Below are 18,566 nucleotides of genomic sequence, written 5' to 3'. Positions count from 1 at the left end.
GGTAAAGGTCGTTTTTCAGATTTGAAATTTTAAAGTTCAAAAAGACAAGTGACAGCTAGCAACTAGAAAATGACAGGTGACAGTTAGGAGGCAGTTCTACTTAGATTAAAATAGATTGAATTATATTATTTTAACTAAGAGATTGGTTCTACACAGTTCTGCTAGGTACTCACAATATATTTTTGAAATAAATGGGCCTCGCCACGGATCTGGTCAGGTTTTAGACTGGACTCTGGTCTGGTCTCGGCACTTCACAGTGATCTGGGTCAGCTCTCTGGTTCTGCTAACAGCGGTCTGGGTCAGCTCTGCTCTGCTGGTCTGGGTCTCTGGTTCTGGATATTGATAGATTTGAAGTCTGGATCTTTCTGCACAGCTTTCTCTAGAGATTGATGGAGGTAAAGTATGGATCTTCCCGGCAGAGCGTCCCGCAGCAAATGGATTTGAAGGTCCCTATCTGTCCTGCCTGTCTGCTTTTATCTGTTTAGAATGTGGGTGTGTGCATTGGTCATAACTAAACTTGCCCCTCTCACTTGTCATTGGTCAAGCTTTCATTTCTCCCCTGATTGGGGGAGCTAAATTGTGTCAGAGTGATGTCATTTTACAGCCTGCAGAAAGTCCACTCCTCCTGTCAACTTGCACACAAATCTAGATTTGAACCAAATACATATTTGCAGAGGTACATATTGTTTTAAAATCATATGCACCCATCACATATCACAGGAGGTATACCCTGTCCAAATCTGCTCTTCCTGGGAGCTTGCATTCAGAAATGGCGACATTTGCACTTTTTAACTGGTTTCGCAATATCGGACATTACCCCAAATTTACACACATGTGCGCAAGGAGTATGGACATTAATTGATGAAGTGTCAGATTTTTAACATGCATACATTTTAAGTAATACCCTCTTAACTGCTAAAACCCCCCTGAACATACCACCGGGTCCTAACACGTCTTCAAATGTGCACCGAAAAATCACAAGAATTATGGCATAATTTAAATAATTATGACAAGTCCGTACTATGAGTTATTCATCTTTTTCTAAAACCATATTCTGGCTACAGGGGGTGTGTCTTTTCAGGTCACATGGTACAGAAACCAGTCTTTCCAGTTTCTGCCAAGCTCAGAGACCCTGCCCCTCCCAGCTTCTGCCAAGAGGAAGCTGTTTTACGACACCTGCAATAAACCATCTGCCTGGGCCCTGGAAGGCCCATTGTTCAAGAGGAAGCCATTTATGACCCCCATAATAAAACATTTGCCTGAGTCAGGACAGGGCTTTGTTCAATTTCCTGCAGAGCCCAGGTAATTCAATCAGAGAAGTGTCATATCCCTTTTGGTGGGAGCAGCAAAATGCAGGTCGGCCTGGGAACACAGCTGTTGTGCAAGTCTCAACTCCTGTCGGGGGTAGCTGGTGGGCAGAATTCAGTTCCTTAAGCCAGGTTTCAGATAAAATGTCACTTTTTGTTCCCCAGTTTAAGTCAAGACAATTTTTACATATGCAGCTAGAATGCTGATTCTAAGTTCAAAACTATGACATTTAAACAATTGCAACCTATGTGACACTCAAAAGTAGGTCACTCATTTAATTTAAACATTTCGATTTTGGTGGTTTTAATCCAGTTTCAGTTAGGCTGCTGACATCCATAGCTCAGCCAGTTTTGTGATGAACATTGTTTTAGGCTCATCCTCTTTCCAGATTTTGTATGCCCACAAGACTTTATTCTGCCAGATGTCCGCTGGTGTTCAGTGAGATTTTTGGATGTGTTGCAAATAGGCATTTTGAGCTGGCATTCAGAGAAACAAAAGGTGATTTTAAAGTGCGGTTTTTCCTTTGGCACACATTTCACTCATGGCACCCCGGCCCATCCTGCTCGCACTGGTGGGTGGCAAGTTAGGCAACCATTTTAGTGTGCACAACTGCGCGGTTTTCATAGATTCTGGCGCACATGTGGGCTTTTTCGGCCATCTTGGATTTCCTAAGCCCACAGCACCAAATGTTGTAGCATAATAGTCCAAACGTGGGTCAGAACACCCAACAGCGGCAAGCGTGGCTGCATGCCACTAAGTTTTCGAAGGAAGTGCAAGACAAGGTACTGGACCTTCCATTCGATGGTAATGAGCTTTTTCACTTTTCTACTGATGTAGAGCTCACCAAAACCAAGGATAGCACTCAGACGGCTAAATCTTTGTCTGTTCTGGTTAAAGCTCCTTTCAAATCCCAGAGACCGTTGTCGCAAAGTCAACTTTCCTCTGGTTTTAGGGGCTTCCTCAACCGCAAATCTCAGAGTGGATACTCCTGTGGGGAATAACCGCCGCAGACAACAGAGTACGCGGTTTTTCTCCCGTTCCTCAGCCTTCTCATCAGGTTCAGGTGGCACCGCCACCGATAAGCCTGCCAAATGAGGGTTTTCCGCGCTCGCACGAGACCCCGGTGGGAGGACGCATTGCGTCTCATTGGGAGGCATGGCAGACCATCACAGAAGACAGATGGGTCTCGTCAGTTGCTCGAGCGGGCTTCCGCTTACCTTTACCTCCTACCCCACCCCTCAACCCTCCTTTTCAGCTGTCGGGCTCACCCTCCCTCAAGGCCGAGGTTCAGAAACATCTGCACCTCAGAGCTGTGGAACCCGTTCTCCCTCGGGGAGCGAGGGGAGGGCTTCTACTCTCGGCTGTTTACGGTGCCCAAACCCAACCAGGCTGGCCTGCGCACCATCCTAGACCTTTCCCAGTTCAATCTTTTCCTACCCCAAGAGAAATTCAAGATGATCACGCCCGGCCAGATACGTTCCTCTTTGCAGATGGGCGATTGGCTCAGCGTGGTGGATCTTCAGGATGTGTACATGCATATCCTGATTTGGAATCCGCACAGGAGATACCTCCGCTTCTCTTTGGGAGAGGAGCACTTCCAGTTTCGGGTGCTTCCTTTTGGCCTCAGCTCGGCACTGCGTGTCTTCACGAAGATTATGTCTGTGATTGCGGCCTATCTTCGTCTCCAGGGTATCCATGTGTATCCCTATTTGGACGACTGGCTCTTACGCAGCCCTGGCAGCAGCGGGCAACCTCCAGTCTCTCCTTCAGCTCCTGTTCCATCTTGGGCTGTTGATGAACTCGCGGAAATCCTCCATGACGGTCTCACAGGACCTGACTTTCCTGGGTTTTCGTTGGAACACAATCGACTGCCGAGTGTATCTGACCGGGGACAGAATGGCGGATCTGTTGGCCACGTGTCAGATGTTTGCGCAGTCGGAGAGCATGTCGGCCTGGTGGTTCCAGAGGCTTCTGGGCCTCATGACCTCGTGTGTACTGGCTCTTCCTCTTGCTCGTCTCAAAATGAGACGGACCCAGATGGCTCTTCGGAGTTCCTGCCGTCAGGCTGTGGACCTGGATTCCAAGTGGATAATGATTCCGGATTCCATGAGAGTGGACCTGGACTGGTGTTCATCTCTCAGCAACCTGTCAGTGGGCGCTGGGTTTCAGGACCCATGGTGACGATCACGACGGACTCCTCCCTTTTGGGGTGGGGTGCAACGTTAGATCTTCTTCAGGTCTCGGACCTCTGGTCGCCTCAGGACAAGCTCCTGCACATAAACCATTTGGAGCTTCTGGCGATCTTTCTGGCGCTCAAGGCGTTCAGACCGCTCATTGTCAACAAGGTGGTCCGCATAAGAACGGACAATGTGGTATCAATGTATTACATAAACAAGCAAGGGGGAACGCAGTCTCCCCCTCTCGTGGACCTGTCCATCCAGATTTGGAGTGGGCCGTGCTTCATGGGGTCTGGCTGCTTGCAGTGCACATCCCAGGCCAGCTGAATGTCACAGCGGATGCCTTCAGCCGGCAGACAGTGGTCAGCTACGAGTGGGAGTTGAAGGCGGAGATCCTCTCATGGATTTTCTCGCGTTGGGGCACACCGGAGGTGGACCTCTTCGCCACGTCGGTAAACAAGAAGCTTCCTCAGTACGCCTCCAGAGGGGGGCTGGGAGCCTCCTCTCTGGGTGATGCTATCGAGATTCCATGGCACAACATGAGAGCTTACGCCTTCCCGCCTCTGCCCCTAGTTCATCGAACAATTTGTAAGTTGATGAACTCTAAACTGTTCTCTTCACCCGTGGTGGCCGGCCAGGTTCTGGTTCTCAGAACTTCAACACCTGTCGGTGTATCCACCGATCAGGTTACCAGTAACTCCCGATCTTCTCCACCAAGGGGAACAGATGTGGCACCCCTCCCCACAATCGCTCAGCTTGGCGGCATGGTGCCTGAGTTCAAGTCTTTAGAGCATTTGAGTTTGTCTGCGGGTAACATGCGCATTATCCAGGCAGCCAGGAAACCCTCGACCAGATCTCAATACAAGAGTAAATCGCTCAGGTTCTGTCATTGGTGTTTGGAGAAAGAGTTGGATCCGTGGGTGGCAACGATTGACACGATGCTGTCCTTCGTATCCTCCCTAGCAGAGTCAGGGGATCATGTTCTGTCTTGCAGGACATATCTCTCAGCGGTTTCCGCTTACCTTTCTACAGACCGGTGTTCTTATATTCTAACTAACCCGGTGGTGAAGAGTCATTTTGCTGGCGTGACACGCCTCTACCCTCTGGTTCGTAGTCCGCACCCGCCTTGGGACCTAAATGTAGTCCTGACGGCGCTGTGCCATAAACCCTTTGAGCCAATGGCTACAGTCGACCTCAAAGTACGTGTCCTGGAAAGTGTCCTTTCTGGTCGCCGTTACGTCAGCGAGGAGAGTGGGTGAGCTCCAGGCATTGTCGGTGGAACATCCTTTCTGGTCTTTCACAAGGACAAGGTAGTTCTTCGGACAAACCCGGCTTTCCTACCGAAGGTAGTGACCGAATTCCATCTGAATCAGTCGATCTCCCTTCCGGTCTTTTTTCCGAACCCTGCCTCGGAGGCTGAACGGGTTTCTACACTGTCTTGACGTCTGAAGAGCTCTTAAGTTCTACCTGGACAGGACTTCTGAGCTTCGGAGTTCTTCTCAACTTTTTGTGACCTTCGGTAACCCTCAGGGCAGGCCGGCATCTAAGGCATCTATTTCCAGATGGATTGCCGCCTGTATCACAGAGTCTTTCACCGTCCAAAAGCTGAAACCTCCTAAAGGTATCCATGCACACCTGGTGCGGGGCAAGGCAGCCGCGGTTGCTTTTCAGAAATATGTTCTCTGGGAGTCCATCGCTAAAGCAGCTACTTGGGCCTCCCAATCTGCTTTCTGTAAGCATTACTGCCTCGATATGAGCTCTAGAGCCGACGCTCATTTTGGTCAGGCTGTGCTAAAGAACCTGTTTCAGTAAGGGGTATTTCCATCCACCCATAGTTCCTGTAAGGAGTGCTTGGGAATCTCCCACAAGTATAGAGGAAAGGGGACGGGACGTAGGAGTATTACCAGGTTACTCACCATAGTGACCACCTTACTCCTAGTCCATAGTCCCCTTTCCTCCATACGCCCGCCCGCCGTCCCCTCCAATAAGGTTCTTCTGTTATTGCTAATGGGTCTTGGACCCTGCGATAGAAAAGGACTGATGGGCGATGCGCGGGGGCGGATCCAAGGTGGGCAGGGTTACAGCCGCGTGCCGGGTCCCGCGCAGGAAAGAGAGGGAGGACACATTTTTGAAAAAAATGTGGATGCTTTTTACAAAGTGCTCCGGTCCCGTCCCACAGGATGGAGAGATGTCCCACAAGTATGAAGGAAAGGGGACTATGGACTAGGAGTAAGGTGGTCACTACGGTGAGTAACCTGGTAAATCTATTAGCCTGGCATAAAAAGACACTCACCTCCTGAGTTCTTCAAATGCACACATCACACACCATTTCTTACTTGCCAAGTTTCAATTATCACTTGCCAATTGCCAGTACAAATCTTGACGCATGCTTTATTCTATACACTGTCGCAACCACGGGGAGATGGAGTGCTCGCCAGTATTCCTCTGAGGGAGCAGCAAGAATACCCACCATTTACTGTTCAGTCCGGTAGGGAGGGAGCATACTCCAGCCCAGAGTAGAGACTGCTTGCAGAGCCGCACACTGCCAGACGTACCACGGTTTTAAACCATTGGTACACAAAGAAACATTTTAGAAACCATGCGAAAGGAAAACCTATCACACATGTAAAGCCATAAGCAGGGAACGACAGATACTTTGAAGAGGTGGGAAAAAGAGGACCCCAAAGTATTCACAAAAGTATACAGATTGCCTAGCCAATCGTCCCCCTTAATGCCCCGTGCGTAATGTAGGTAATTACTGGGGATACAAAAGGAGGCAGCAGGAAACAGAAAAGAAGTTGGAACAGTGAACCACAGAGCAGTACATGGATCGAGTGAGGAGCAGGAGAGAAGACATCTTACTAAGAAGCACATCTCAGTTCCTGACAAGCCAGAGTGCTAGGTGCAAAGAGTCCGCTGGAGCCTCTTGAAGGTACGCCCCTGAACACTCACACCAGAGAGAATACAACCCGCTAGGGAAGAAAGGCCCCAGTCAATCTTGTAAGGATAACAAGTTTAATCTCACACGCAGATGAGAGCAACAGCCAAGAACTCTGCTGCCAAGAACGTCCTGCTGGAAAGTAGTACAAGCAGAATCTTAGAAAGCAAAACATAATCACAAATGATGCAATACATACAGTAAAAACCTGTGTGGCTAATTGGATGGACCCTATACAGGTACCACCTTTATCCATAAGGGATGCAAGTTTATTGATGCCAGCCCAGCCCGTCCGCCTTCCATAATGTGGGTGCTGCAGGGCTCATCTTCTCACGTTGAAGGTCAGAAAACAAATTAATTATACTCCTACTATACAGCTTGTTTTATCACTCATACTGTGCACATGGCAGGCCTCAAGATGAACACACAGGAGGTTCTGGGGCACTCTAACCTACACACACACACACACATTTCACTCGCTCCGTCAGCACCATCCGGCTCCAAGGTCTCCACTCTAATTTTTAACAAGAATATATTCCTCCCAGCACCTTGCAATACAAATCACACGAGTGTCGCTCAACGATGTGCCCTGTCCACCCTCTTTGAACATTTCAGGTCTCGTTAATTTGGGGTTGGTGGTCAAAGGGCACCTGGTGTCATGGAATTCAGAGATTTTAGGGTTTAGTCAGTTATATGGGCTACAACTCGTGGTCACCCGGGTATGGGCTGGGTCATACTTTGGAAAATGTGAGATAACATGCACACCAGGCGCCTGTCTCTGATCGCGGTCTTGTAGGGCACATTCCTCTTAGGTCAAAAACATCTTTGCAACACTTTCAAGAACAATTAATAAACAGTGTGGTGGGTGGGGCTGCAAACTGTCCTAATGGGAGCTCGGGCATGACTGGAGATTTCTGTACCTCGTGAATTTGGGCCTAGCGGATGCAATGCCGCATTTTCTGTGCAAGCCTTCCCTTCTACCTAAGATTATTAGTATCTACGCAAAATAGCGATGACACCGGGCCTTGGGACACACCATGTAGATAAACTATAATTGGTTATATTAAGTAAGTAGTTATATTAACATGGGTCCTGCTGGACGGGAAGGCATCCCTCTCACTGGCCCCCCTACTCCCAGGCTCATCACAGTGCCTCGAATGCATCTTGCTGTACTTTAAAGCATCTAGGGGGAGCGGGACTGCCTCCTTCCCAAAACTCTATCCAATAAGCTGGCAGAAGCCAGAGTCAAGAAAGTAGGACCCATTATCAATGTTTCTGGCAGAATCCAGAGTTCCCAAAAAAAAAAAAAGAGTTCCCAAAGGAGAATCCAGAGTCTGTTTAGTGCTCAAGTCCATGAGGGCGTCCTTTGGCATGTGCTTTTTAACTTCAGTCTGGGAAGGGCATTTACAAGGGGCAGAAAATGTTGCTCGAGGTATCCTCTGAGGCAAGGGTGAGTAATATGTTCTTGCCTATAGGGGAGTTCTGCATCTACCTTCAGGAAACGGGCAGGAGACATGAGGCCGGATAGTGGCAATATGTCACCCAAGAAGCGAGAAACCAAAGAGGAGAGCTGGGCACTATATCGCTTGAACTGTGTTCGAGTGAGAGATGACCAAGGGCACTTGGTGTTGTTTAAGATTGCAGAATTGAGACTAGGTTTTTAGTATAAACCATTGCATATTTCTTATACCTTCACCCCAAAACTAGTTTCTCAAGCTGTCCCTGCTCGGTTTAAGCAGATTCCTGTAAGCATTCATCCAACCCCCACTCGTACAACAAAGGTGATACATATTGACCTGAGCCTTGAGTGTTCGGTTAATCCCTTACCCTCACTCATATGCTGCCAGGGGTGTGGTACCATCTTGCGTGGGAGCATTCGTAGCAATTTTCTTTGTGAGCATTAAATGCACATGCCTGGTCTTGTCGGTTTCTCTACTGGTAGAGTTTATGACAAACCTGTTCCCCTTGCTCTTTGCACTGTAGGCAAGCTAGCTGAACCTCACTTATGAGGCACAAACATGTCTGGGGATCCTCATGCTAAGATGCTGATGGGACTTATAATAGGTTTGGGCTAGATTGACCCTGTAGAAGGTGGGACAAAAGACTGATTAGCATATGGTACAGCAGATTACTTTAAAACAAAAACAAAAAAACACCATGATGATAGCATGCGTAAAGTATTGGGGTAAGATTACAAAGCACAGCGAGTAATTGAAGAGGACTGGTGTATGAAAGAAGACTTGGATACACGAAATGGAAGGAGTAAAGAGGGAAAGGGTGGCTGCAGTGGGATTATGAACACTAAAATTAGAATGGCAGTAATAAAACATGGGAGACAGGATTAGCAGTGAGCAGGTTGGAGCATCAAGAGGAAGTCTTAGTTACTTACCTGTAACTGTATTTCTCCAGCATTGGTATCTTTCATAGATTCACATGCTTGAATATTCCCCGTCGTCAGACTGGGAATCCTCGGTGATAAATTAAATAATAATTTTTTATATATATATATATATATATATATATATATATATATATATATATATATATATATATATATATATATACATACACACTGCCACCTAGCAGTGCATGTACATAGCCCATTATAGCTTATGAGCCACTTCATTGTGTAGTCCCTCCACCTCACTTTGGTCCTTTATGGCCCCAGCCAATGAGGTGGCAGGGCTTAAGCTCCGCCCCCGGCAGCCATCTTCAGATTTTGAACCGTAGAGATTACAGTATGATGGATGCCGAGCATAGGAGCAGCCTCTCAGGGGAGGCGGGCGGGCGCATGTGAATCTATGAAAGATACCAATGCTGGAGAAATACAGTTACAGGTAAGTAACTAAGACTTCTCCAGCATTGGATCTTTCATAGATTCAGATGCTTGAATAGAATACCAAGCAGTTAAAACATGCCACCATAATAAACAGATATGCATAATTACAAAAAAAACATATTTCTGATCAAACCTTTACCATGCAGCAACACAACGGTTACATACTTCGGGAAAGGTGGGAAAGGAGGCTGGTCCTACCTTACACAAAGAGATGGCGGAGCACTGCCTGTCCAACTGCAGTTTCTTTGTTGGTATCTTCAGTCAGGCAGTAGTGTTTCGCGAAAGTATGGAGAGTGCTCCACGTGGCAGCTCTGCATATGTCTTTCAAGGCCACCCCTGCGTGGAATGCTGTTGACGCCGCCCTTCCTCTGGTGGAGTGAGCAGACAGCGGTCTAGTTAAAGGGTCGCCTTTCAACTGATGGCAGTGGGTGATGCAGGACGATACCCAGCGTGCCAGACTTTGTTTGGATATATGTTGGCCCTTAGAACGGCCAGAGAAGGAAATGAATAGCCGGTTTGAGGAGCGGAACTCCTTGGTTCTTTGCAAGTAAAACTTCAACACCCTAGAAACGTCTAGAGTGTGTAATGTCCTTTCCGCTTCTGAAGCGTGATTCTGGAAGAAGGTTGGTAACACAATGCGCTCAGTGAAGGACATCTCCGAAAGTACCTTGGGGAGGAACTTCGGGTGAGGCCTTAAGATGACGCGGTCCTTCTGGAACAAGGTAAATGGAGGTTCCGAAGACAAAGCTTGCAACTCACTGATCCTTCTGGGCGATGTAATGGCTACCAGGAAGGATGCCTTCCAGGACAAGAATTTCATATCGCATCTATGTATGGGCTCGAAGGGAGGTTGCATGAGGGCCGTTAAGACGGTGTTGAGGCTCCAGTCCGGAACTGGTGTAGGTGTAGGCGGATAAGTACGCATCAGTCCTTTCAGGAAGATCTTGATCGCTGGTAAGGAGAGTAAGGCTTGCGTCTCCGCGGTTACTGTGTAGGCCGCTATGGCTGACAGATGGACCTTGATAGAGGACAGTGAGAGCCGTGATTTAGCCAGGTGCAACAAGTAAGGCAGAATTTGATCAACCGAGGCCGTGAGGGGATCGATCGCAGAGGTCTCGCACCATTTGGAAAACCTGGTCCATTTTCTGGTGTAGGTGAGTTGCGTGGACGGGGCTCTAGCGGCCCTGATGATATCCCAGCATTCTGATGGTAACTTTAGGTGCCTTAGTTTACGCTGCTCAGGAACCATGCCTTGAGGGACAGGCTCCTCGGGTCGTGGTGGAGGACCTTGCGGTTCTGTTGTGTCAGTAGATATTGATGTGATCTGAGACGAATCGGGGTTTTGCAGGATAGATGTCTCAGCGTCGGGTACCAGACTTGCCGTGCCCAATCGGGTGCAATAAGAATCAAGGAACAATCCTGTTCTTTCACCCTGCGAAGTACCCTCGACATGAGGGGAATGGGTGGGAAGGCGTAGAGGAGCTTCCCCGACCAATCCACTGAGAACGCGTCTCCCAGCGATTGGTGCTCGGGGTATCTTGACGCAAATCTCTTGCATTTTTTGTTGTTCCTGGTGGCGAAAAGGTCGATCTGCGGATGGCCCCATAAGGCAAAGATCCGTTGGGTTTCTTTTTCGTCCAGCTCCCACTCGTGTGACGCTGTGTAGTCTCTGCTTAATCTGTCCGCTAGGACATTGTCCACTCCTGGAAGGTGCTCTGCCCTGATCTGTATCCCGTAGCGCAAGGCCCATGCCCATAGCTGTTGGGCTTCTTGCGACAGAATCTGAGACCTCGTGCTTCCCTGCTTGTTTGTATAGTGCATGGAGGTCGTGTTGTCTGTCTGGACTGTAAGAACTTGACCAGCTATAACCGGTAGGAAGGCTTTCAGCGCCAACCTTACGGCCCTGAGCTCCAACACGTTGATGTGGAGTTGGGACTCTTGTGCCGACCAAGATCCCTTGGCTTGGAGGTCCGCAAGATGAGCGCCCCAGCCTGATAAGGAAGCGTCCGTCCGCAGCAGGAGGGTCGATGTCGGTGCTTGAAAAGGCATTCCCTGTAGAAGATTCCTCGGAGCGTTCCACCATCGAAGGGCCTTGTGCAACGTCGATGGAATCTGGACAATGTCTTCCCAGCATCCGAAAGCTTGTTTCCATTGGTGGTCCAGAGCTTCCTGAACCGGCCTCATGCGAAGCCTGCAGTTCGGTATGAGGAATATGCATGATGACATCATGCCCAATAGGGATTTGTAAGAGCGCACAGATGTTGTCTCTTTCTGTAGGAAGTTCGAAGTTAAGCGTAGAATCGCTGCTATTCTCTCTGTGGATGGTCTCACTCTGGGAATGCTGGAGTCTAGCTCGGCTCCCAGGAAGAGAGCTACCTTGCTGGGGACGAGGCAGGACTTCGTCTGGTTGATGGAGAAACCTAACTCTTTTAGGAGGTTGACCGTCCTTGACACTGCCGAACGAGCCTTTGCAGCTGAACTTGCCTTGATCAGCCAATCGTCAAGGTATGGAAAAACGTCCGTTCCTGCTCTCCTGAGACTTGCCGCTACCGGTGCCAGGCATTTCGTGAAAACTCTTGGCGCCGATTTTAGGCCGAACGGAAGCACTTGAAACTGAAAGTGGAGCCCTCCCACTGTGAACCTGAGGAACTGCCTGTGTGCTGGATGGATCGGGATGTGGAAATAAGCATCCTCCAAGTCTAAAGTGGCCAAGAAGTCGTGCTTGTTTAACCAAGGTAGCACCCCTTGTAGAGCCACCATCTTGAAAGTTATGCGCTTGATGAACTTGTTGAGCGCCCTCAGGTCCAAGATGGGTCTCCATTGACCGTTTTTCTTTCTGACGAGGAAGAATCGGGAGTAAAAACCTTTTCCCCTCTGAGAATAAGGAACTGGTTCTACTGCTGCCTTCTGGAGCAGTTTTTGCACTTCGGACATGACCTGTTTTAGCATATGCACTCTGCGAGATGTTGGAGGCAGGGAAGGAGGTTGGTCCAGAAATTCTAAGGTGTGACCCTTTCGGATCACCTGTAACACCCATTTATCCGATGTAATTGACCGCCAGCGCTGGAAAAACTGGCTCACCCTTCCCCCCACCGGGGCGTGGCGAAGGGGGGGGGAAGATTGGTCGTCAGTTCTGCTTGCCTTGCGACTTCCCTTGGGCGGAGCCACGTCTGCCTCTATGGGCGTATCTGTTGGATGACTGATATTTATTGCCTTGGTACGTGCCGCCTTGTGCTTTCTGACCATAGGAGGAGGAACGACTGTATCCCCTGAATTTGGAAGATGAACCTCTAAAGGGACGAAAAGACCGATGGTCCTTACTTTTGTCCTTTAAAGAACTGATGGCTCTGGCTGTGTCAGTGTCTGTCTTGATTGCTTTCAAATGGTCGTCTATCTTTTTCCCAAAAAGATCTTGACCGTCGAATGGCATGTCCAGAATCTGCGCCTGAACTTCAGGTCTAAAGTTAGTAGCCTTCATCCAGGCCTGCCTTCTGAGCACTGTACCGTGCGCCATCTGCCTGAAGCCTGATTCGGCCACATCAACTGCCGCGTCGATCATGTGATCCGATGTTGCTTCACCATCCGCGACAATGGATTTTGCCTCCTCCTGGAGCTCCGGTGGTAATTGTTTCGCCAAGTTAGACATGCGGAGCCAAAGCTCGCGATCGAATCGTGCGGTCATGGCCAGTGCATTACCCGCTCTGATTGTAAGTGATGCAGAAGATGAAACTTTCCTGCCCATGGCTTCCAATTTGCGTCCGTCCTTATCCGGTGGTGCCGACAAAGGTGAGGAGGGGTTGGCGAGTTTCTTTCTGGCCGCCACTGTAATAACTGAGTCCGGTTTCGTATGACCCCTTAAACAAAGCGGTGCCGAATCCGGAGCTTTATATTTCTTTTCTGGCCTGGACACCAACGCCGGAGTCGATAAGGGCGTAGATAGGATCTTGGATCCGGAATCCCAGATGGTATCGAGGAGGGGAATTGTGGTCACTGTCCTCCTTCGTTTGTCCCTGTGCTCATAGAGCACGGATTGCCTTTCCTCCGAAGAAACCTGAATTTTAAACAGTTCTGCGGCTTTACCTATTATGGTGTGGAAAGAAACGAGATCATCCGGTGGTGAGGCCTTGCCCGGCGAGTCTCTCCTCCTGGGCTTCTCGAAGACGTAGTCATCCCAATCACTGTGTGCATCTGGCTCCTGAGTTATTTCTCCTTCTTCTGGTTCCGAAAATTCACCAAAAGGATCCTCCTGCCAGTCTGATACCGAGATGGTGGACGGTACCATGGTGGGATCTACGTCCGGAGATCGCGGTCTGTGCGATGACTGGTGACGGGACTCTTGTAGGTGAAGCACTGTGGGTGCTGCTCCTCGGTCTTCGAGCAGGGGATCTCATCCGTTTTTGCGGTCTACTCCTGTAAGGAGAGCAACCCGATGTGCCTGGAATCGGGGATGACTCTCTAGGAATGGGATTAATCGGAACTTGCTTCTCCCTTTGCCGTTTGTAAAATTCTTCTACAATCCTCTGCACGGATAACATGAGCACCGGGTCATGAGGATATTCGGATTCTCCCGTGGACGGGTGCCAAGGAGGGCTGTATTGTTTCGGTAAGGGACCGATGGACTCTTCCACCACTTCTGCATCAGAGAATTCTTCCTGAAGAATTATATCCGGAAGTTCTGCCATGTGCCCCAAAGGTGAAAATTGCTGCACCAGAGGTTCAGTTACAGTATTCTTCTCAATGATATTGCTTGTAATGACAGGAGCTTCAAGAGTAAGAGGCAGTAATTCCTCTGTAACTGCCGAAATTTGCGGTGCCTCTGAAGGCGTTATGGATGGTGTTATTCCCGTCGACGACAGATTTTCCAGTCGACGAGGGATTCGTCGTCGACGACTGACATTTTCCAGTCGACGAGGGATTCGTCGTCGACGACTGACATTTTCCCGTCGACGAGGGCTTCGTTGACGAATGTGGAGTGTGCTCCGTGGACGACTGCGTCATGGATGAATGCTTCGTGGACGAGTGGTGTTTCTTGCTCGTCGACGATTGCTTCGTGGTCGACATGTCCGATGACGATGATCTAACTGTCGACGATGTCTTAAGCATCGTCGTCGTCGATGCTGGTTTCGTCGACGGTATGGCCGATGACGGGCCTTTACCTTTCCCTTCATTCGTGGGCGGTTTACCCGCCGACGACTGCCCCCCCGCCCCGTTTTTTGCAAACTCCTCCTTACCTCTGGAGGCAGATTTTGCTGACTTTTTCTGGCTTGAAAGGTCAACTGGAGGCAGAAAGGGTATCAATTCCAGCTTCCTCTTTTTGGATTTGGGAGAGGAACTCCTTTCCACTGAAGAGGCCCTTCTCTTTGAAGTTTGCCTCTCAGATGGAGTGCTGGATTGGACAGGAGCTGTTCTGACAGACTCTTCGTCCGAAGATTGATCCCTGGATTCCAGGTATGAAAGGAGTCTTCTATGCCTGTCATGAAGGGTCTTGGTGGAAAAAGTTTTACAAATCTCGCATTTTTTAATGTCATGTGGGTACAGACAATAAATGCAATGCTCGTGGGGGTCCTTGTAGTAAACCAATTTCTTCTTGCACCTCGTGCAGTCCCTGAACAGGGAAGGCTTCCTGACAGCCTGAGGTGCCTCCATTTCTGAAGAGAAGTTCAGTTGACGATTTTGAGAGGAAAACAACAAGTTTTGCCACCAAGGTTAATAGGAAAGAAAGCCCCTAGGAAGGGGAACAAGATGGAATATATTTTACAAATATATTCCACACAAAAGTAGAAAGAATTTGGAAAAGCTCAGAGAGCTTGAGGATTCCCTGTGTCTGATAGACTGCGGTGAAAAATCTGAAGATGGCTGCTGGGGGCGGAGCTTAAGCCCTGCCACCTCATTGGCTGGGGCCATAAAGGACCAAAGTGAGGTGGAGGGACTACACAATGAAGTGGCTCATAAGCTATAATGGGCTATGTACATGCACTGCTAGGTGGCAGTATATATATATATTTAAAAAAAAATATATTATTATTATTATTTAATTTATCACCGAGGATTCCCAGTCTGACGACGGGGAATATTCAAGCATCTGAATCTATGAAAGATCCAATGCTGGAGAAGTAATGTTTGTAGGAGGACCGTTCAGAATGAGGTGGGATTGACCCCATGACATATCGCTCTCCTTTGCATTACGCTGGTATTAATCTGATACGAAATCAGGCCTGGATTTGAAAAAGACAAATGTGAATTCTGCCGAAACATGTGTCATCCGCAAAGTCAACAACTTTAAATAAAAGGAACACACAATTTCCACTCAAAAATCTTTTCATCTCTTTATTTTACGGCGCATTGCTATTTGTAATCTCACCCAAACCGAAAATACTTGGTACAAACTGAGTTGAGGGTCTCTAGGTCTCCGTAGCAGCTTACTCTAATGCGACGACAGATCTAAACATCTAGTTACTCTAAACCACAATATCTAATATATTTCAACACAATTTCTATCAGGTCGCAAGGTACCAGTTCTTAAGGTGTCAACAAAAAAAGTCCCTCATTAGTTACGCATATTATTTAATCTAGTTAACATCCAATGATGCTAAGGCAGATTCGCCCATTTCAAGCCGAGGTTAGCTGTGCAGCCATTGTTCGGGCCATAATCATTTGGAGACTGCAGCAAGCATTGTTACCAGCCCTCCAGATAAGGGGCATATCAGTTATTTTTACGCACTTAAAATGTGTGAATACGATACATTTCATTTTTCATGCGTACCATTTACACGGGCTAGTCATAACAGTCCTTTACGAATTTATTTCCACCATTGGATGGCACTGTAGCAATCGTTTAACACATTTCAATTCACTCTGAAGTGCCACTTTAGAATGTGTTTAGAGAGGGTTGGTTGGCAAACCTTGTTGAGTAGAGGTTGCTGGTGGATGGTTTTTATGGATGGTTATGACCATGGATTTCTTGATTCTTGGTTGTTGACATAATGGAGAAACTCTTGAATTGTCGTCATCAGTGAAGGTTTAATGTTGTTACACAAGTAAACCATAGGGCCTAGCAGAATGTGCTAGGTGCATGTGAGAGGGGAGCCAACAAGTGTTTCGACTGTAGTCTCGGAATCTGTATCCAGCGCGTACAGATTGGCTAATCAGCCTGCTGCCCATAAGGAACAGTGATCTACTCACCAGGCGAAACAATCCCCTAAGAGGACCACCCACCATTGCCCATGCCTTCCCCTCTCACATGCACTTAGCACATTCTGTTTTTTTAAATTGCCTTTCTTTGGTCTTTTCCTTCCATGGCCATTGTGTTCCTCTCCGTGTCTCGTGCTGTGGCAAAGGCTGCCAGCTATGATTGCCAAAGGCAAGACGCTATGCAGGGTTCATAAAAGGCTGAGGCATTAGGGTGAGGATGTCTCTGCCAGCGTCTCTTCTCTCTGAGAAATGCAGTAAGTTTGTGGCCAGTCCAAGACCTGACAAATTGAGTATACATTATTGCAAGGACTTTCAGGGAAAATATGGCATGAAAACCGTTATTGTGCATTGTTGCGGAAAATTTAAAAAGGCCCAGAACAATGTACAGTATTCGTAAAATAATGTTGCTTTATTGTGCCGATAAAAATACAGGCTGTGTACATTCCAACAAATGAAAGAAAAAATATCCCAATGCCTTGAAGATGAACCCTAAAATCAAACAGCAGGGACGAGTCTCCCTACTACACTGATGTGGAGGTATCAAGCTCTGTACTTTGAGGAACATGAATGAGCCATCTTTATCACATGTGCTGCCAAACTGCGCATGTGCTCTAATGGATAGAAAGGAACTGTCAATGGCATACATATGGAGCTTTCGCTGAAGGTTGTGTAGAGCAGAGAGCAACCAATCTAATGATAGCACAAAGGGAGCTACAAAGGAAGTGACAAGCAGCAGACGCAGACCAACAATATATGGTAGAGTGAGAGCATCACAAAGTGAATGGCAGGCGACAGACAGTAGTTCCAGTAGAGTAGCATGAAGCAAAAGAGAAAGATGCACAATAGGACGACTTAAAAGCAACCAAGGGAGGGGAGGCAGTAGTTGCAGAGAGGAAGAGAACATGAAAACAAGCGACAACTACAACAGAAAAGATGTGCAAGACCAACACACAATGAGAAAGAGAAAGACAGCAACAGGCGTTCAAGGCAGGTTGATATGTGCTTCTGCTTCGATCACTTTTTATTTCAGACCATGCAAGCAAGTAAGTAAGTTCTGTATTGTGAAAGTCTCCATCTCTCGGCCATATATTGGGCCACATTTGTAGTAGTTCTTAACAGCGTTTCGGTGCCCACGTATTATGAAGATGGAGCTCTCTAGCACTCACATGCAGCTCATTGCATTTGAGAACGTTTTCCAAAAGGAGAAACTTTGCTATACCATTATTTTGGTTCGATTTTATACTTGATGCACGCATGGGATTGCTGGAGAAAAATGTACTCTTGTAAAGGGGAAAACTCCTTTTTATTCTCTTGATAATGGATTTACACTAATTCTAAAAATAGGGAGTAAAATACTCTTACATTAAAATCCTATATGACGCACTAATTGTTACTAGGACTCTAAGGCAGGCTCACATTACTCCTGTTTTGAAAGGGCTTCCGGCGAACAACAGAATTGTGTTTAAACCACTACCTTTACTGCATAAAGCGCTACCATGGCCCAATTTCATATTTGCTGGCAAATAAACTAGTGAAGCGCTGAGGTCTAGAGGTAACTACATCTCTTATAAGATTTCAATGTGCCCCAAAGATAAGGTGCCCCGTGGATGTCAAGCCCATGGCGATACTGGTGCTAACGGGGCACAAAAGCATGGCTGCCAACAGGATACATTCCAATCTGTAGGTGCTTATGCAGTCCAGGATTTTTCTTTGCATTCTGTGACTCTTATTTTTCCCAATATAAAACTCAGACTACAAGTCCCAGAATTCAAATAAAAAAAAAACCTTACTGAATAAGCACATATAGAGATTGGAATGCATCATGTTGGCATCTATGCAAATGTATTGTGTCAGAGACTGAATAACTAACCAGGGCCAATATCTGAAGCCAGTACAAGCATGTCATTTCACGAAAAAACGCACCATTAGAAAAAGGAACTGGAAAAAGATCCATTTGTAACCTGTTCTAGGGCCAGCCTCAAAGCTCCATGCAGATCGGTGCACTGATCGGTGATGCCCCTGCAAGATGTACATTCCTCCTCCTGACTTGATGAGGCTCCATTCGAGAGAAAATCGAGTAAGCATACAGACCATCTTTTTACATGGTCTGTAC

General features: G+C 47.6%; 1 protein-coding gene across 12 annotated transcripts in view; it reads right to left on the bottom strand.

Moving 5' to 3' along the window:
• Window positions 1-18,566, bottom strand: part of PLEKHA5 (pleckstrin homology domain containing A5) — a 1,790,419-nt gene that overhangs the window by 1,413,194 nt on the left and 358,659 nt on the right. The gene's annotated exons all lie outside the window — the stretch shown is intronic.

The sequence above is a fragment of the Ambystoma mexicanum genome, chromosome 12, assembly GCF_040938575.1.
Source record: "Ambystoma mexicanum isolate Mex_15411 chromosome 12, UKY_AmexF1_1, whole genome shotgun sequence".
NCBI classification, from domain to species: domain Eukaryota; kingdom Metazoa; phylum Chordata; class Amphibia; order Caudata; family Ambystomatidae; genus Ambystoma; species Ambystoma mexicanum.
This window is presented reverse-complemented; position numbering and strand designations above follow the sequence as displayed.